Source organism: Adiantum capillus-veneris, chromosome 17 (genome assembly GCF_014529385.1).
Source record: "Adiantum capillus-veneris isolate H3 chromosome 17, ASM1452938v2, whole genome shotgun sequence".
Taxonomy (NCBI): Eukaryota; Viridiplantae; Streptophyta; class Polypodiopsida; order Polypodiales; family Pteridaceae; genus Adiantum; species Adiantum capillus-veneris.
In genome coordinates this window covers 57,543,801-57,562,887 of record NC_140947.1, presented here as the reverse complement: position 1 = coordinate 57,562,887, position 19,087 = coordinate 57,543,801, and positions in this window count along the sequence as shown.

The window sequence follows — 19,087 nt, the reverse complement described above, 5'->3', positions numbered from 1 at the left end:
CCTACTCTCTTGTACACATGAAGATTCTAAACTTCTTGAGCACTACACAATTGGAGAAGTTGGTGCATTGCCGAGTGAACATGAAGCTCATACGTAGTTTTCATGCTTTGGGGTCACCCAAGCAGGTAAGTATTTAAAGATCATTGCTAGTAGCTATAGGATTAGGAGATCTTGTAATTTTTCCCATGCTCAACAGAGCTCTGTACTTTTATCCATTTATTATGGATAGGTTCCTACAAAATCCGGTACCAATCTTGCCTTCATCTTTCCTTTCTTTGCTTGCTCTACCACTGCTTTGGAACTCTCTAGCTTTTCCTCTGCCTGATTATTGACATTTTGTTGGGGCACTTGGCAAGCACATGCCCTTGATCCTCAAATCTGTAATATTTTCCCTCTTTGTAGTACTCAACCTGCTGCTCTGCTAACAATCTAGGCCTTGGTGGTTTCTTTTTCTATTGCTTTCCCTTCTTCCTGCTACTACTGTTGGTCGGTTCCTGTTTGCCATAGTAGGATAGGTAAGAGTGCCTACATGCTTAGAAAATCCCTATTTGGCATGTCCTATGAGCCGTTGCATGGACTCAGACTTCTTTTTTGCAAACAATAACTCTGTATCTCTTTGGGGAGCTCACAACAGATTCGCTCAACATGTTGTTTGAGGGTGATTTCGTTAAAGGAAGAGACAAGTAGAAAAGTATCCCAAAATATCTGACAGTAAACATCTAGTGTCTTCCTTGGTCATCGTCATATGATTGTAAGCGGTGATCACATCTTGTTTGTATTCCTAAGTGAGACACAAAGAGGTGAAAACTCGCTTGTATTGTAACCACTTCGTCGGTGTATCCTTGCGTAATAGTAGGATAGACCACCATGTTTGGGCATTCCCTTTTAGATATGACGCCGCTTTGTACGTTGTCTCTCGAAAAAGCGATGTCAAACTACATAAATCGTGAAAACGTATCAAACTTTAAAGCATGTCCACCATCCTTGAAATCCTTGGCCTTATTGCCCTTATCCTCAAGGTAGTCGTACTGGTTGGCTTGGCATAGATACTTTCTCTTCATTGCATGCATCTGCTAATCAGAATCTAAACTCTCAGTGGAAAATGAGTCTTCATTCAAATTGTCAAAATGCTTCCAAGTCTTCCTATGAGATCTGCTCTTCTTTGTGCAATTGTTTCCTCCTGGCGGGATTCATCGACTAAATCCATGTGTGGTGTAAAGATATAAGACAATACAATGCAAGAGCAACTAAAAGAGCAGAACAAAATTGAGAGAGAGACAACACGACACAATAGAGTGAAACGCCTAGAAGCATTGGTCCCAAAAATTGGTGTGATTGACCAATGGGTCAATAGTACGACATAACTCAATTTTTGTACCAAAGTCTTATTTTTTGAGAGTTATGAAATGATGCGGATTATGGTTAAAAAAATCAATTGTAATGAGTAGCTATTCTAGTTGAAGAAGCCGGATGCCATGGCACTTTTAGATTGTAAATACAAAGCCATTTGACCCATTGAACTCTATTTTTGGTTTAACCTATGGTAGCCTTAGTATATAAGGTACCTAGGTCATTTTGTAAAGAAAACTTTTATCTTAATCAAGGTTTTGTGCAGCTGTCGATTGTGTGAGAGAAAGAGAGAGAGCATGAGATTCATCCTGATGGTACTCCCTGCTTGCTCATCGCATTGGAGATCCAACTACACCATTGCCATAGGCTCGGGAAGAGCTACACAAAAACACCAAGCATTCCAAGAAAAATGGAGCACACATGGTAACACATCTATGAGCTATTTGTGGTTGTAAGTGTATCAAATGATGTCTGTAGTCATTAGAATCATGGCGACATAAGCTACACATAGGTACTCATAGATTTCAATTTCGGGCACTTTCAAAATTCTACTTTGTCTTCATATGTGTTTTGCGTAAATGGGTTTAGAGTGATTTTGAGTGTAGAGGCTTTAGGGTAGGTGTATCCTAGTGACGGGATGGTGTTCCTTATGTTTCATACGATTCTTGTATGATTTGTTGAGTTTCCTTTTGTTTGTGTGTATGTGGGTTGGGTGGTGTAGTTGAGAGTAGTGAGATTCCTAATTTTGGTTTAGTTGGCCTTCCAAAGTGTTGTATGTGTGGGATGGTCTTAGCTTGACGAGCTATAGAGATTGCCTCCATGCACCTATTGTGTCATTTGTATCCTTGTTTGACATTATTTTGATAGAGGTAGTGCTGCATGCATTTTATAGGTGGTGTGATTTGCTGCCGCAACATTGGTGCCGTTGTCGGGGACACAAGGACTTAAGTAGGTAATCCTACTAACATTGTAATTTTTCAAATCTAAATCCATGATAACCATCTACATACCTTGTACATCATGTATATGAGTTTTGAGGACAAATGGACAATGATAGCTCATAGATGGTCATTTATCGCGAATGATGTCGGATAAGCCGGGGTGTGATGGCACTTCCAGATTGTAAATACAAAGCCATTTGACCCATTGAACTCTATTTTTTGTTTAACCTAGAGAGAAAGAGAGAGAGTGTGAGTTTCATCCTGATGCTACTCCTTGCTCACTCATCCCATTGGAAGTCCGACTACACCATGGAAATAGGCTTGGAGAGAGCTACGCAACAACACCGAGCATTCCTTGCAAAACGGAGCACACGTGATAACTCATCTACGAGCTATTTGTGGTCGTAAGTGTATCGAACGATGTCTGTTTTACGCGTGCAAGTAGTCATTAGAATTGTGGTGACATAAGCTACACATAGGTACTCATAAATTTCAATTTTGGGAACTTTAAAAAATTCTGCTCTATCTTCATACGCATTTTGCGTAGATGGGTTTAGACTGAGGATTTTGAGTGTAGATGCTTTGGGGGGATGGTGTTTCTTAAGTTTCATACAATTTTGGTATGATTTGGTGAGTTTCCTTTTGTTTGTGTATATGTGGGTTGGGTGGTATTTAGCATAGCTAGTATGCTAGTTAGCATCCTGTGGGTATGTTGATCAGAACATTGTCCATGCTAGTTAGCATACATGCAATGCAGATTAGCATACCTATTATGCTAATGAAAACACTATGTATGGTAGTCAACACACCCTGTTACATGCATGCTAGGATCTTAAATGTGCTATTTAACACTTTGATTTGTTTTCATGAACATGTTGGATGTCCTAGATAACAATTTGTATATTCCTTTTTGGATTCATTTATCCTAGTAAACATACTGATCAAATATGGATATTGCAAGTTGAGATCTTTCACAGATTCAAAGAGAAACATCCAGATTGCAAGATTAACATGAGAATGTTTGAGATGTTGAAACCATTCTTTTGCAGGCGGCTAAAGGATAGATACACATGCTGTTACGAATACCATGTGCAAATGTCCTTTTTGAAGGACTCACTCAACCACATGCGCTCTTGTGCCTTTGGGATGCATGATGAAGGCTGCGACTATCCAAGCAGTATATGTGTCATAGGCAAGAACATTAGCAAGGGTTTCTTGGATTTACATCACACGTTCAAAGGTGTCACATAAATCTAGGAATTAGTTCTCAATCCAAAGCCAACAGATGCAGTTTTCCATAGAAGAGATGGGATATTGTAAGATATGTGGAGTCAAGAGGTTAGAATTATGTTGCTTGGAGACAGCAAAGCCAGGTAAGAGTATTATTGTGAAAGTATTTGCATATGTAGAAGAAAAAGAAAAGCATGGAAACAAGAAAAAAAAGAAAAGATCTTTTAAATAAAGAAATTCAGTGCTGGGAGTTTCTGCAACTCTTGAAGACCACGTTGAAGCTCTTCATCACTCATAACTATGTAGCTTGATGGCAAGGACAACAATTCAAAGATTTTCTACTTTGGTGTTTGGATGGTGTTGTTATCTCAATTGTTGATTTTTCCAAGAATTACGTCAAGGAGCAAAATGAGATTCAATCAATGCATTGGCACTCTAATCAAGTAACCATTTTTGTACACATAACGTACTATTGCAAGGTAGGGGAGGTAGAAAAAAAGTCCACTTCTTCTTATCAGATGACAAGGTGCATGATGACACATTGTTTGTGCAATATTGCTTCATACTACACCGTGACTAGTTACAACAAGAGGGTGTCACTCCTATGCAACATTGGGTGTGGTCCAATGGTGCGGCCTCGCAGTTCAAGGGAGCCATGCCTTTCTATTTTGTTGCAAGATATGGTGGATTCACAGGTATTGGGATGAGCCGGTTCTTCTTTGGATCAAGGGATGACAAGGTCCAGCATGATGGTGTAGGAGAACTTGTGAAAGAACCTTGACCCATGAGCAACTAAAACCACATGGAGCTATTTTGTAGTGTGCAGGAAATGTGGTTGCTTATTGCCAAGCCAACCTGTCTCACAGGAAGCGCCTGCATCATATCCCTCAAAAGAAAGGGAATGTGCTCGTGTGTTCTGGGAGGTTAAAGAGGGGGGTGTGAAGAGGAAAGTCAATTGGAATTGTGCCACTGTGGCAAAATCTCGCTCATTGGATGCTTTCCGTGGTCACAACTGTCAATCGATTGCCAAGTCTCACCATATCGATGCTAGCAAAGTGAGAACCACAAACATAGACATTGTCAATCCGTGGGATGTAACTGACCTGACTAGTGCATGTAGGCTACAAGAGATAGATAATCTCTCAAAGAACCCAGGTCTAAGTGGTTTCTACCTAACTCGGCCTCAAATGTCTGTCAGACATCAAAAGCTACTTTCCTTACCGCAAGCTTATCCATACAAATTTATGTAGCTACGAGACTCCGAATGCAATGAATTTAATTCCTAGCATGAGCATCTGAGTATCCTCAACACTCTCATGTGCTCAGATGTCATTTTGACACTCGGACAAGATTGCACCTAAGATAAATAGCTCGTAGATGGGCATGACTAAAATCATGTTCATCGCGAGAAACTTACATTACATGAAAGATCTTTTACCTGCAAACGTGTTGGTATGCTCGGATAGCAATGCAACACCGTACGAGAGAGACACAAAGGGTCAAAGAAATAGTATACACACAGTAAGCTTATGCAGCGTACACTCACTTTCATTATCCAAAAACTTAGGTTTAAAATTACAAAAGTTGGATTTCATACCTTAGCCAAGGTTTAAAGAATGGATTCCTAGCTAATTGGCTCAATAACAAGGCTTAAGAATTGCATAAAGTTACAAACTTGGAAGCCCTTGGCCCCTTTAGACTCATTGGCAATCAATAATATTACAACAACTTTGGACTTTGTGGGATTCGTCATTAATATTGTGAAGGGGTTTAATACAATCAATTGGGATAAAAATGAGAGTGGTGTCCCTTTGATGCTCTTTTTTTGGCTTTGTTAGCTGAGCAGCTAACATTTCTTCCCTCCTTGCTTGTATCATCCGCCACACAACTACTTAGGGTACTAAGTAGTGGTCAAGCTTTCTCGCTTCAGTCCTCTTGGCATGCTGCTCGAGACCTTGTTGGTACTTGAGGCGAAGTTCTTTGTCCTCTATTGACACGAACAACATGGTTATTTTGTTCCTTTGCTTGACTGCTAAGTAGCTAACAAACTTAGTTCTCAAATTGGTGATGACAGGGCCAAAGATTTTGAATCTATGAAGAAGTCCGTGTAGAATGTTTCTTCAAAGGTTTGCATGTAATATGATGGAAAAAATATCACCCGAGCATAGGATCCATGGAGCACTTCCTTTGAAGGTTGGCCTGATAGATATTAGCACAATCCTTTGTTACCTTTAAGGAATGACATCCATGCTGCATCTATTTGCTCCACATGGTGGAAAGCTTGTAAGCAGGTGAGGAGCATGTTGGATATCTTGACCAACATGATGCAGGCCAAGTCTGGTATTCCTCTCAACAACTGATTGGTAGAAGAGAGCGTGTCCACCATATACATCTCTATGGGTGGGCCATTCTGTGGTGGTGGGAACCTTAGGTAATTGAGCCAGGATGGCCTCCTTTGCTAGATGATTTAGTGTTGTTGCCATCTTCTGACTCTTGGTATTAGGAACTGCACAGTATCTTGCTTGATATTTGATTGCACATTTGTATACAAGATAAGATACCTGGGGTGCCGGTTTAGCAAGATCTCTTGCCATTTTGGATGTGTCATTGTTGGGTTGGCTTGGAAGTCCATTAGCAGTCTTTCTTTGATCTGTAGTACTTTAAACTTGATGAGTGGGAAGGGGAGATCCTATTGATGCCATGCTTCATTGATATTGGCCAGTGTGAGAGGGGTTGACATTGATTGAGTGTAGAATCCACTCTTCCCATTGCATTGCTTCTTTCCAGATGGTCTCTATCTCCTCTTCCACTTTCTTATTTAATGCAGCTTCCTCCTCTACAATTAGGCTTTTTGGTTGAGCTAAGGGTCCAACTTCTTCATGAGGAATCTCTAGCTCTGAGATATTTCCCTCTTGAGTGGTGTCTCCTTCAAAGTCCATGAATTGTAGGGCATCTTTATTGTAAGGTTTCCAGTTTCTAAAACCTTAAAGATTGTATAAAGATTAATTCAACTGATATGATTATTGAAAAAGCAATGTAGAATTGTCCGACCGTGGCAAATATTGGTATTTTTGAAATCTTAAGCACAACAAACCCCGGGCTAGAAATTTTTAGAATCAAATTCCGATAAAATCTGGAAAAGTTACGTGCCCTGAAAGGTTACACTAGGAATTCAATTAGTTAAGTAAAATTGAATGGTTTTAGTAATTATTATTAACAAAGACTTTCTTATACTAAGGTTCTAGAAATTAATGATATTTTCAATTTTCATCATTAAAAATCAGTGAAAATAGTAAAAATCGATTCTGAAAGCTGAGGGGGACTGTGTGGGGTAATGATGAACTCTCCCAGACTAGATTTAGTACCAGGGGACGTTTTTTGACCTGTAGGGCTGCTTGGGATGCAAGTTATTGCCATTTTCCAGCTTGTGAGTGCCCAGAAACCTATAAATATGACCCTTGCTTCACATTTTGGACAGACTCGGAGCCTTGGCACACACTCTCTCATCTAGAGACGCCGCTATGCAGAAATCACTAGAGATCAAGCTCTAGTTGATTAAATTAAATGGTAATTAGCATAATCCTTTTTAATTAGCAAGGCTAAATTAATCTATTTTCTTAATAAATTAAATATTAGGCTTATGTATGCTCATAAATCCTCTGTTAATTAAATATTCTCTGCTGATTGTTGTAATTAAGCTTGGAAATATTAAGCTAATTAATTATCCTATCATATTAGGACGGAAATTATCTAAATTAACCATAAATTAATGAGAAATACATTAATTAAGCTTAGATTAAGTTGAGGTAATTATCACAGCTGCATTCGATAGTCATTAAGCTAGGAAAATTATCTTATAAATTTTTGAGTAAAATTCCATATTAATTAGGCAGAATTACACTGTTTTCTAGAGAAAATTAAAGGAAAAAATATTCAAATTGATTCAAAATGTTTTGAGCTATTTATTAGTGGTTAATTATATGTTAGGAAACCCATGATAACTAGGAGAAGCTCAGATAATTAATTTACCTAATTACTTTAGCAGAAATCAATTTTTAAGACAAATTAAATAGGGGAAATTAGTAAATTGGTTTCAAATGCTTTGAGTTATTTATCAGTAGTTAATTATGTCTTAGGGAACCCACAATAATTAGGAGAAGCTCAGATAATTAATTTAACTAATTACTTTAAAAGAAATACTTTGTTTTTAAGATAAATTAAATAGGGGAGATTAGTAAATTGATTCAAAATAATTTGAGTTATTTATCAGAGGTTAATTATATATTAGGTAACCCATGATAATTAGGGCAATCTTAGATAATTAATTTATCTAATTACTTTAGTAGAAATACTCTGTTTTTAGGACAAATTAAATAGGGGAAATTAGCAAATGGATTCAAATTGAATTGAGTTATTTATTAGAGGTTATTTACATGTTAGGGAACCTGTAATACTTAGGAGAAGCTCAGATAATTAATTTCTCTAATTACTTTAGCAGAAATACTCTGATTTTAGGATAAATTAAATAGGGGAAATTAGCAAATGAATTCAAATTGAATTGGGTATTTTATCAGAGGTTTATTACATGTAAGGAAACCTGTGATAATTAGGAGAAGTGCAGATAATTACATTATCTAATTACTTTAGAAGAAATACTCTATTTTTAGAAAACATTAAATAGGAGAAATAAGAAAATGGATTCAAATTGAATTGAGTTATTTATCAGAGGTTAATTACATGTTTAAAAACTTGTGATAATTAGCAAAATCTCAGATAATTAATTTATCTAATTACTTTAGAAAAAATACTATATTTGTAAGAGAAATTAAATAGGGGAAATTAGCAAATAGATTCAATTTGAACTAAGTTATTTATTATAGATTAATTACATGTTAGGGAGCCCGTGATAACTAGGAGAAGCTTATATAATTAAAATATCTAATTACTTTAGCAGAAATACTCTAGTTTTAGGACAAATTAAATATGGGAATTTAGTAAATGGATTCAAATTGAATTGAGTTATTTATCAGAGGTTAATTATATGCTAGGGAATCCGTGATAATTATGTGAAGCTCAGATGATTTATGTACCTAATAAATTTAACATAAATACTCTATTTTTATGACAAATTAAATAGGAGAAATTAGCAAATAAATTTAAAATGACTTGAGTTATCTATCAAAGATTAATTATATCTTAGGGAACTCGTGAATATTATATGAAGCTTAGATAATTAATTTATCTAATTATCATAGTAAAATTATATTATTTTTAGGGAAAAATAGAAGGGGGAATATAGTAAATTAATCCAAAAACCTTTGAGATAAATATCAGAGGTAGAACATACCTTGAGGTATTCATGATAAATACCGCAACCTCAGATAAATAGTTTAGGTATTCATCTTCAATAAAAGTAACAATTTTTGCGTATAAAATAGATAAGGGAAATTAGTAAATGAATTTATCTAATTACAAAATAAATACCTGAGGTCCAAATCACTATTAAAGGGTGGGAAAATTACCTCGGCATAAATGGATGGTATAATAAATTACTATCAGTAAAATTTTGCCTAAATTAGACCATAAGTATAGGAGGGAAAGGTTATAAATCAAATTTATGAAAATTCCTAAAGATATAACATATTCAATTACAATTTAGGGTGAGTAATCCATTAGTCGATAGAAATTTATAATTTACCAAGGCTAAAATGGAATATAGACTAAGGATAAACCTAGTTAAATGGCTGCCCAAATTAAAAGGTAATTATGGGAAATTACTTATAGCATAATTAAGTTACAGGAGGAATATCTCATCAAATTGACTATCAAGGATACCTACTTACTCCAAAAACCCTTAATTTTGGGTGAAAAAAGAAAAAGAAGATTATTCAATTAAACCTCTAATCGCTTAAGTCTTTTTATAAGGCTGCAGACATGGCTCCAAAGAGAACCAGGGAAAATCCTCTTACCGAGGAAGAGGATGTTAGCAACAAAAGAAACAAGGCCACTAATGACCATGAGGCTGGGCCTAACCATAGCCAACGGAGGAAGGTTTGCAGGCTCCAGCCCAGCAGCACATGGACGACTAGTCCCAGGTGGATTTCTATTTTGTTCAATTAATCTTTTAAAGTTCATTTTTAAGTTAGCATTGCATACGTAAGGAGTGAGTACGAATAAGGAAAATAAATAATTAACCAAAAAACGGAGGGTAATTTCCAATGTGCATTTGTTTATAATGTAGAAAAGAATTGTTTGGGTTAAAACTGGTTGAATTAGGAAAAATATGATTGATCATTCTTAAGACAGCTTGTCTCAAGACACCTCTCTGACTCCTTAGTAAAAATTGATGATAATGATTGGCTTTCTAGCCACGGATAAGTCGGTTACCCCCATGAACGTTGAGTTTCTACTCTGTGTCATGTCTTGATGTTTCTACATAAGTTAGCATACCGTTTTTTATCCTAGGGGAGCCGCCCTGTTGTATGGGCACCCGGAACCTTGGGTGGGGGTTTATCCACTCCGGATTTGAATAAGGAATGGGTGCCGTTTTTCACCCTTAGGTGGTCTTGAGACAAGAAGAGTACTGGTCATGGTTATTATGGACAATGTTTTGATTGACAGTATCCTGTCTTAAGTTTAAAGATGTTTGTTTTCTAAGAGAATGCTTTCAATGCTGTCTTCAAGGAATTAATGTGATGGAACGTTAAAAGAAACCATTATTTTAAATGTTAAAACAATGTGATAATAAGATAAATGAATCTTGTGTGAGTGCGGGGTGGTAAGTGGGGATTGACTAAGGTTGTCAATCATGGACGGGTGGACCTGATTAGTTAGGTAACTATCCATTCCCGCGCACTAAAGCGTTTTAGAAACTTCTTCACTTGGAAGAGGAATCCACCAACGGCTGTGCCCTCACATATGTTACGGGAAAAAAAGCGTTGGCTAAGGAAACCATAATCTGAATGATGAAGTTATAGGGCCGGAATAAGATTTTTTTTAATTTTTTATTTTTATAGGCTATATGAATACATTGTCCCATTTGCGCTGCGAGACAGGACTAGGTCTGCTTCTAAGGCTATAGACCCAAGCCATTGTCAATGGTAAAGGTCTATTCCTTGGATTTTTATCAGACCTAGAGACCTGTCAAGGATCCCATCCCGATCTCGGTATAGGCGGGTTGGTGATCTCACATTTATCTGCCATTTCTGAGTCATCTTGGTTTTCTCGTGATGTGGGTACATGTGCTTTGGCAGCCTCTTGTGCTTTGCTCAATTCATATTTGAGTTGTTCAATCTCCTCTTCTCTGTATTTGCTCTAGATTTAGCTCCATTTCTAGGTCTTGAACCTTCTATTCCACAGCTTTATATGCTCCATCTGTTCCTTGTAGTGTGGCCATTGTTGGGTTGTCCTTGAGCTAATTTAGCAATGTGTTTTTCTCTTGGAAACAAGCTTTCAATTGTGCCAGCTAAGTATTAGAAATATCTAGCTGGATATGCAGCCTTTGTACTGTGGAAGCTGATTCTTGTAAGGTGGCGGTGGCCTCTTCAACTTCTTGCTCTTGCTATTGGTTCTTTGTTTAGAGAGCTTCCAAGTCCACTGCAGACTTTGCAGCTAGTTTGGCCAGTTTCTTATCTTTGAATTCCATGGCTTCTTTGTATGCTTCATTACAAATGTTTTCCGTGTTGAGCGTGTTATTAGAGTAATGCAGTCGTTGTGGAGCTATTGGTGGCGAGCATAGATCTTGTCTTTCATTTTATCCACCACATCATGTGCAAACTGTGTGTACTCATGAATGTCAACTAGGATTTCCAAGTTTCTTGAGTGGCTCACTTCAGGATGATCCTTTTGTGTGTTCGGAGCCTCAGTGGGGAGGGCTTCATCCGGATTATCCTTTTGTTACTTTTCAGTCTCCTCGGCATGGTCCGTCTGTGCTTCTTTATTTCAAGCATTTGGAGCACTTTCCTCTTGTTTTGGTTGCTCTCTTAGAGGAGTAAAGTGTGGGTCTTCTTTAGTGTTTGCTTGTTCTGGTGGCGAGTCCTCTCCAGGTGGTATTTTCTCTTCGTCTTGTGCTTTTTCCTGCTCTCTTTGACGTTCTTCTTGTTGATAGAGATGTTCTAACCTCGCCATAGGATCATCATTCAGATTGTACATGCGGTTTTTGGATTGAACTTTGAATTTTTTCGGGTGAAAGTTTCCATTTCTCTTCAAAGTCACCTTTGCACCCTCTGTCAAGCTCAAAAGGAGCAGTTTCCCTCTCAACCCTATGCCGCTTTTTGGGTTCTTTATCATCTACCTTAGCTTTCCCTTTTCTCTTTTCTTCCTTTTGAGAGGAGTGTCCTCATCCTCCTCTTTCTCTTTCTCTTTGTCACTTTCAGTGGTCTTTGCTATCGTAGTGGTCTTTGGTCTTGGGACATTGACCAGCCTTGCCCTCAATCTTGTGGCCAGTGGTGGAGTTCTGGTCTATGCTTCCTCTTCATCATCATTCTTGCATAGTAGCTATAAATTTTGCCCTGGGGCAGGTGGTAAATGCTCTGCCTGGCCGATAGCATGATAGGCTATCCATGTTAATACTTTTGGAGATCTCAAAAAGGTTATTTTCTCTGGATTTTTTACATGGACGGGGGTTGTAAAGACATATTGGGAATTGTTCACTTCAGTTACTCCCTCTTTCTTTGCTGCCTGAGTGAATGTGGAAGCCACGACATGATTTGGAACCATGTATCTTGGAGGCCACTTTGCAATGAAGTGTAAATGCTGGTGATAGAGCCTAAGTGCCTTCTCTATATCTTTTTGCTTTAGATCAAAGAATGATGTGGATCTACTGGTGAAAATGCCGGTTTAGTGGTCTCTCATTGATTTTCCTCCTTTTTGTAGCTTTAGGGAATCTGCAACTTGATCTTTTGGGATGTTTACTTCTATCGGCAGGGAGTCATTCAAATGTAAAGTGGTTGCCCTACCTTCTTTTGTGATGTTTTGTAGGAGTTCATAGGCCCTCTGATAATCCACACCGTAGGGCTCCAACTCTATATTGTCCTTGAGACCGATCTTCTCCCAAAGTGACCTGACTGCATCTTCTTTGGCAAGGTCTTGAGACGGTGACATGTTGACTCTCTAGTTGTTCCTTGTAAAGCCATGTGACATGTGCCTCTTTCAGTGATTCTTCCTCTATCTGATATGGAGGAAGCTTTTTGACCAACTTTTCTTTCATGGTCTTTTTCTTTAGAACTCCTGAAGTGCATGAGATTGAACCTGGCAGAATATCATTAAAGTTGGTTGTCAGACTAGTTCCAGCAATTCCCAACAAGTAGAAAAGCTAGTAAAGCAAAGAAGAGCACTAAAAAGTACAATTCTGGAAAACTTTATCTTAAGCATACCTAAGGTGTAGATTGTGTAAATACATGCAAATTGGTGCTAGATTGAATGCAGAGGATGTGTATGTGTTGCAGGTGATGTGCAAGAAGTTTGATGGCTTTTAGACGCTTGTGGTGAGAGTTATGGACAATTTTGTGAATGCTTTTTCCGCTTTCAGAGCTCTTAGTGAATGATGGAGTTATGATGTGCCAAACTTGATGAAACTTGGCAAGATACTTTATTTGACTCCTATGAACATTTCTGTGTCCACAAATGACCAATCAAGTCCTCTTGGTGACATCCTATCTTAGGCATGCCTAAGATAGTGAGAGATGCCCCTCCCCAGGGGTCTATGCACAAAATATACAATTTACACTTTTTATATAATTCTCAATATATATCAGAGTGGTGGAAGCATTTGCATAGTGGACGAGTTCTCAACACCCGACCAAGCATGGAGTTTAGGCCATGAGCCAAACTGCATCCAGAGGTACCTAGCGACTAGTGGTACCCTTGAATGGGTGTTATGAATGAAAGCGTACTCAAGAAAAATATAACATTGTGGAGGGTGAATATATGTGTACACCACGTTGCGAGAAGAGAGAGAGAGAATATAGTGGAGGGTGAATTAGAGTGCACAAAGACATGAGAAGATGACAACAGAGAATCTTTAAATGCCCATCTAAATGAAACAGACAACCAAGTATTAATGCAATGACAAAATCTAGGTATACCATAACATCAAAAAGTTTATGACAAAAACAACTGGTAGAGCACCAGACCTTGTGTAGGGATTGACCAGTGCACCCTGCCACTTCCGCTCTACTACAAACAAACAGAATTTCACTTTGCTGGTGTAAGGACATGGTTCCTACGGGCAAGGCCACCGACACGGCCGAACAGTGTGTATGCTAGGGGGAGTCTATAAGATAGCACGGATGGGTGGAGACTAGCACACGCATTACCACCACCCTTTCACTGGTATCCGAGCTATTTTTGGAAAAGAAAAAAAGTGGGTTGCATGTGCATGCGACGTGCTCCTTCTCTCCCACGATCTGCAGACAGTGACGTCTTCGTTGTGCAGCAAAAAGAAGACATGCACAATTTTCTGTGTGCAGCATGCTTAGACAGACAACGAGAGCCAACCGCAGTGAAGGGGATCGGGGAGCACCACAGACGGAGAGTGAGAGAGAGAGAGAGAGAAGGAGACACACACGATGTGGGTGGGGAGACTCAAAAAGTGAGCAGCCCCCTATACACTTATGCTATGTATAAGGTATACAAGTCAATGGGCGCCCAGACTCTGGGCGGCCGGGCAAGGCACAGACACCTATACCCCAACAACCTCCCACTTAAAGGCGACTGTGCCTTTAAGCAAGGGAACCTAGTCTAAAGACTAAAAAAGGTGAGAGAAAACCGCTCTCAACCGATGCCCACTGGCTGGCTGTGATCGTGTGCATCCGGCTGTCCTGCTCCCGTGTAAGTCCATACACCACCAGACGTACCGCACACGTACTGCAAGTATGTACGCAATACCTGCAAACCTCCCCTATGCTCTATGCCGAGATCAGTCATCGAACGACTAATCAACCCTGCTGTAAATGCTCCCACTGCAGCTGCTATGTCGGGCCTCGAGATCAGCATCTCGTACATAAGGACACCGAACGTTGATGCAACCCTGGCAACCTCTGCCACCTCCAACTTAGAACTCAACACATGGCAATCCTGTCCCCTATCATAGAGACCATGGTACTCTGACTCCGAGCTCTGGAGTGACTCCTCGTGCCCACCACATATCACATGTGTACCAAGTGTATCCATATGTCCTGAATCTGCATCAAGCTCTGGCATAAGCATATCAAGAAATGACTCCACAATAGTCGACATCTCAACATCCATGTGAGTCATCTCTGTCATCACCTCTGATGACTCATCCTGCTGTGACTCACTAGAGCTGTCCCACTCTACCTGTGCATCCGTAGACGCAACCTGCACAACAAGGTCACTGCTCTGCACTCCATGCAAAGCATCCTGCAACCCACAAGCAAAAGAGACTCGCCTGCTCTCTCGCTCTCTACCTGGCTGCATGATCACAGAGACAACACCGTCTCTCGTGTGATCCACATGCAATGGGTAACGTGTACCACTCCTGGCACCTCTCGCAATCACTAGCGAGCCCAAATGCATCACAAAATCTCGCTCTCGTAGCGAAATCTGACATCCACAATCTCTTAGCTGACCAATCGAGATCAAACTCATTGTCAAATCTGGTACATAGCGCACATGTCGTAACAAGTAAGATGCACCACTCGGTAATGACAGTCTCACATCTCCTGCACCTGTTATCGCATGCACCGATCCATCGGTCAAATGTACACTGCCAAGCATCCCGCTAGAATAGCTACAAAACCATGCACGATGCGGCGTGACATGAAACATAGCATCTGCGTCTAGCAACCACTGCGAAGGGAGTGCACTATCCACATGTATAGCATCTCGTGCATAGCTCGAGGTAAAAGTGACATCCCCGTCACTAGTATACTCCGACACTACATGTGCCTCAACTGTCAAAGCAACTGAGTCCATGGCATCACTACATACATCTCTGAGACTGCCATGTCTCCTACGATGTCGCATACGACGAAAACAACACCGTCTAACGTGTCCAGAATGACCACAATACCAACATGTCACCTGTCGGCGTGCTCGTGAATGTACATGTCTCACACAAGTCCGTGATGACTCAGATCTATCATACATATCATGTAATCTGCGCCAAAGTGCTCTCGAAGTAGTCTCATACATAACAAGAGCATATACAGATTCCGCAAGGTGCAAAGAGAGTGTAGATAGTGCCATCTCCTCTAGCTCCTGCCACTGATCGTCAGACATGTTTGAAGGTCTACCTGCATCACCACTCAATGGTCGATGCAACCCTCGCTGTGTCAATGCATCAAGCATACACTCTCTCCATGCCGCAAAGTCTGACCCATCAAACATGCGCATCTGTGAGAGGTCACAATCTGATCGATCACCTGTCTCTGTCATGAGCACAATGTAGCAAACTAGAAAGCAAAACCACCTCACCAACAACACGTGGAAACTGTCTACCAATATGGCCAGAAACACAATGTAAAACCTGTGAGACACACTCCAAAATAGAGCTCCCGCAATGTCAATACAAGCCTCGCCTGCTCTAGTATCACACTGCAATCTGTGAGCTAATCACCAAGCCCACACTGTGTGGTATCGATGCATACACACGCACAAATCTCCCACCTGCAGAGAACACCGCACGCAAATGCTGAGTGCAACCCGCAATCTCTACCTAGATCGCATAAATGATGCGCATAAAACTCCTGGGAAAATTTCGCCAGAGTTTCGTCAGTAAAACGGCCACAAAACCAGTAACCAAACTGACTGCACGCTCAAAACCATGAGCAACCAAAGCGCATCAAATCACACTCCAAATGCATGCACCAATCTCCACATTTTGCATACATCATTGCAAACACCTGCAAATCTAGTACACAAATATCTGCTCTACTTGTGACTGCCAAAAAAGATTCTCGAGGCATACATTGCCGAGCTCAAAATGCAATCACATTAGTCTCCCTGAGCATCAAACCACATAAGGCATACATCGTATCCTCCCACCTGTGAGAAAACTTGCAGCAAATATCACTCTCACATCTGAGAGCAAACCATGTGTGGAATCCTCGACACACAATAAACAACTGCTGCTGCAAAAAATTCAGCGTTCAGAATTTTAAAATTCTCATATGAAGAGCGCGTCCGGAGCGTGCCAAAACCCCAAGGTAGACTCCTGGATCATATGTATCCGAGTCCGGGTGTGAAAGCTATGCCAAAAACAGTGTTTTTGGGACCCGAAAGTGCACAAATAAACTTGCTGCTGTACCTGCTGTAATTCAAAGCATAATTTCAGCAAATAGACATCACCATCGCGTTCGGAGCGTGCCAAAACCCTGACCTAGACTCCTGGATCATGTAGATCTGACTCTGTATGACGGAGCTACGCAAAAAACTGCGTTTTAGAGTCCGAAAATGGCAAAAACGAGCTGCACACAGTCTTGAACCTGCTCCTGCTCCACTCTGCGTGATGCAATGTCCTCTCAATGCAAGCTCCAACACAAGAGCTCTGCCACAACAACATCCAAGCACTCGAATGTCAAGCTCTCCTTCGCCGAGCACTTCTCTAACGAGCTCCACTGAGCTCAAAAGCTCATCTCACCAAGGAAGCCGCAACCGCCTCCTCGATCAAGCTTGACCACACCAAGCTCCTAAGCTCCAAAGACAATGCTCCTCAAGCTAAAATCGCTCTCCGTGAAACTCCGCGATCGAACTCCACCGTCGAGAACGAGCGAGCTATCGCTTCGAAGCTCTCAAAGCCGTCGTGCTCTCCGCGGTCACCATAGCTCTGATACCAATTGAAGGGGATCGGGGAGCACCACAGACGGAGAGTGAGAGAGAGAGAGAGAGAAGGAGACACACACGATGTGGGTGGGGAGACTCAAAAAGTGAGCAGCCCCCTATACACTTATGCTATGTATAAGGTATACAAGTCAGTGGGCGCCCAAACTCTGGGCGACCGGGCAAGGCACAGACACCTATACCCCAACACGCAGCTACCCCATCTACGCCCCCCACAAGGCGGGTAACTAAGGCGGGCGACCAAGGCAAACTCGACCGACAACTCTACGGCACCGAGGCTCCGAAGGCTCTCATTGGGACCATTGGTTGCACCTGTAGGAAGCCCGTTTAACCCTTGCATGAAGGAGGGTTGAACCCACCTCATGAGGGTAAGAGGCCAACACTTTACCATCAAACTATTGACCTTTGTTGTGTATGACAAGGAAAGATAGCATACTTGTGTTGAAAAGAAAGCTAGAAGGAAAGGGAAAGCTTCAAATTTCAAGGAAGTAGTTTCACCCTTCCTTTTCACTTTTTGGGGGAAGGCAAGTTTTCCTCCAAAAATTCTTTTTTCCTCAAGGAGGTAGCTTCAAAGTGAACAAAATCCTTCACAAACACAACGAGTTTTTGTGAAGAATTAACAAAGGTGTTCTTACGACGAAGAACGAGACATGAAGTGCTACAAATTTTGCAAGGCGAGGTTCGTATGCAACACAAATTGTGGAGCATAAAAAACACAAAGTCTTCAATTTCACAAGGTACAAGTTGACGTTTTTTTTCTCTCTTTACATTAGTGTGTGTTTACCATGGCCAATGAGGATATCCCACCGACACAGACTTTTGATTTTGAGCATGTAGATCAAAATTAGGGCACCACGGGTGCCGCTAACACTAATATGCATGAGGATGATGATCTAGGAGATCATGGCCTTGTAGATATGGCTGCTTTCAAGACTTTGGAAATTGCCAAAGAGTACTTGAATGCAACCTCTGTGCACTCAATGCAAATGTTACAAATCTTACATAGCTACTTGTGAAATTTATGAATTTACAAACGGCTCAAGAAGCCACAAGTGGCACGGTTCAAGGGAACCAAGCTTGCATGACTCAAGGAGTCCAAGAGACAAGTGCTTCAAAAGATGCAGAAGGTAGTAATACACTACTTTCTCAAGGTAGTCCCATTCTCAAGTTTCACGGGGAAGAGCGTGATGACAAAAACCAGGATGCGGTCAATACGTTCTTACGCAAATGGAGTGATATTCATAGATTGAGACACACCTCGGATATAAAGATGACTGTGGAAACAAGTCTATCTCTTAAAGGCAAGGCCTGTAAGTGGTGGATGACATTTCCAATAGATGCTCATCCTTCGTCTTGGGCTATGTTTCAAGCTTCTTTCTCCAAAGACTTTTTGGACTCCAATGAAGAAGATAAGAATTCGTTAGCATGGGATGCATGCCACATGTCTGGCCTTTCTCTCACACAGTACCTTTCCAAGTATCGAGAAATCATATTGAAACCAGAAGGTCTAGATGAACTCCAAAAGATACGGGGTTTTAGTAGGGGTCTTGACAATGACTATCGTCTTCATGTGAAGACCCAACATCCAAAAACTTTGGAAGAAGCCATCAGTCATGCCCAAAGATATGATGATGACCAAGAGAGGAAAGGAAATGTTCCCTACTCTAAGAATAATTTTGCTAAGAGCAATGTGGATAAGAGCCCACATGTTCCAAGAGGAATAAGAGACAATCTACCTCTCCACGTCCACAAGAGGCTAAGAA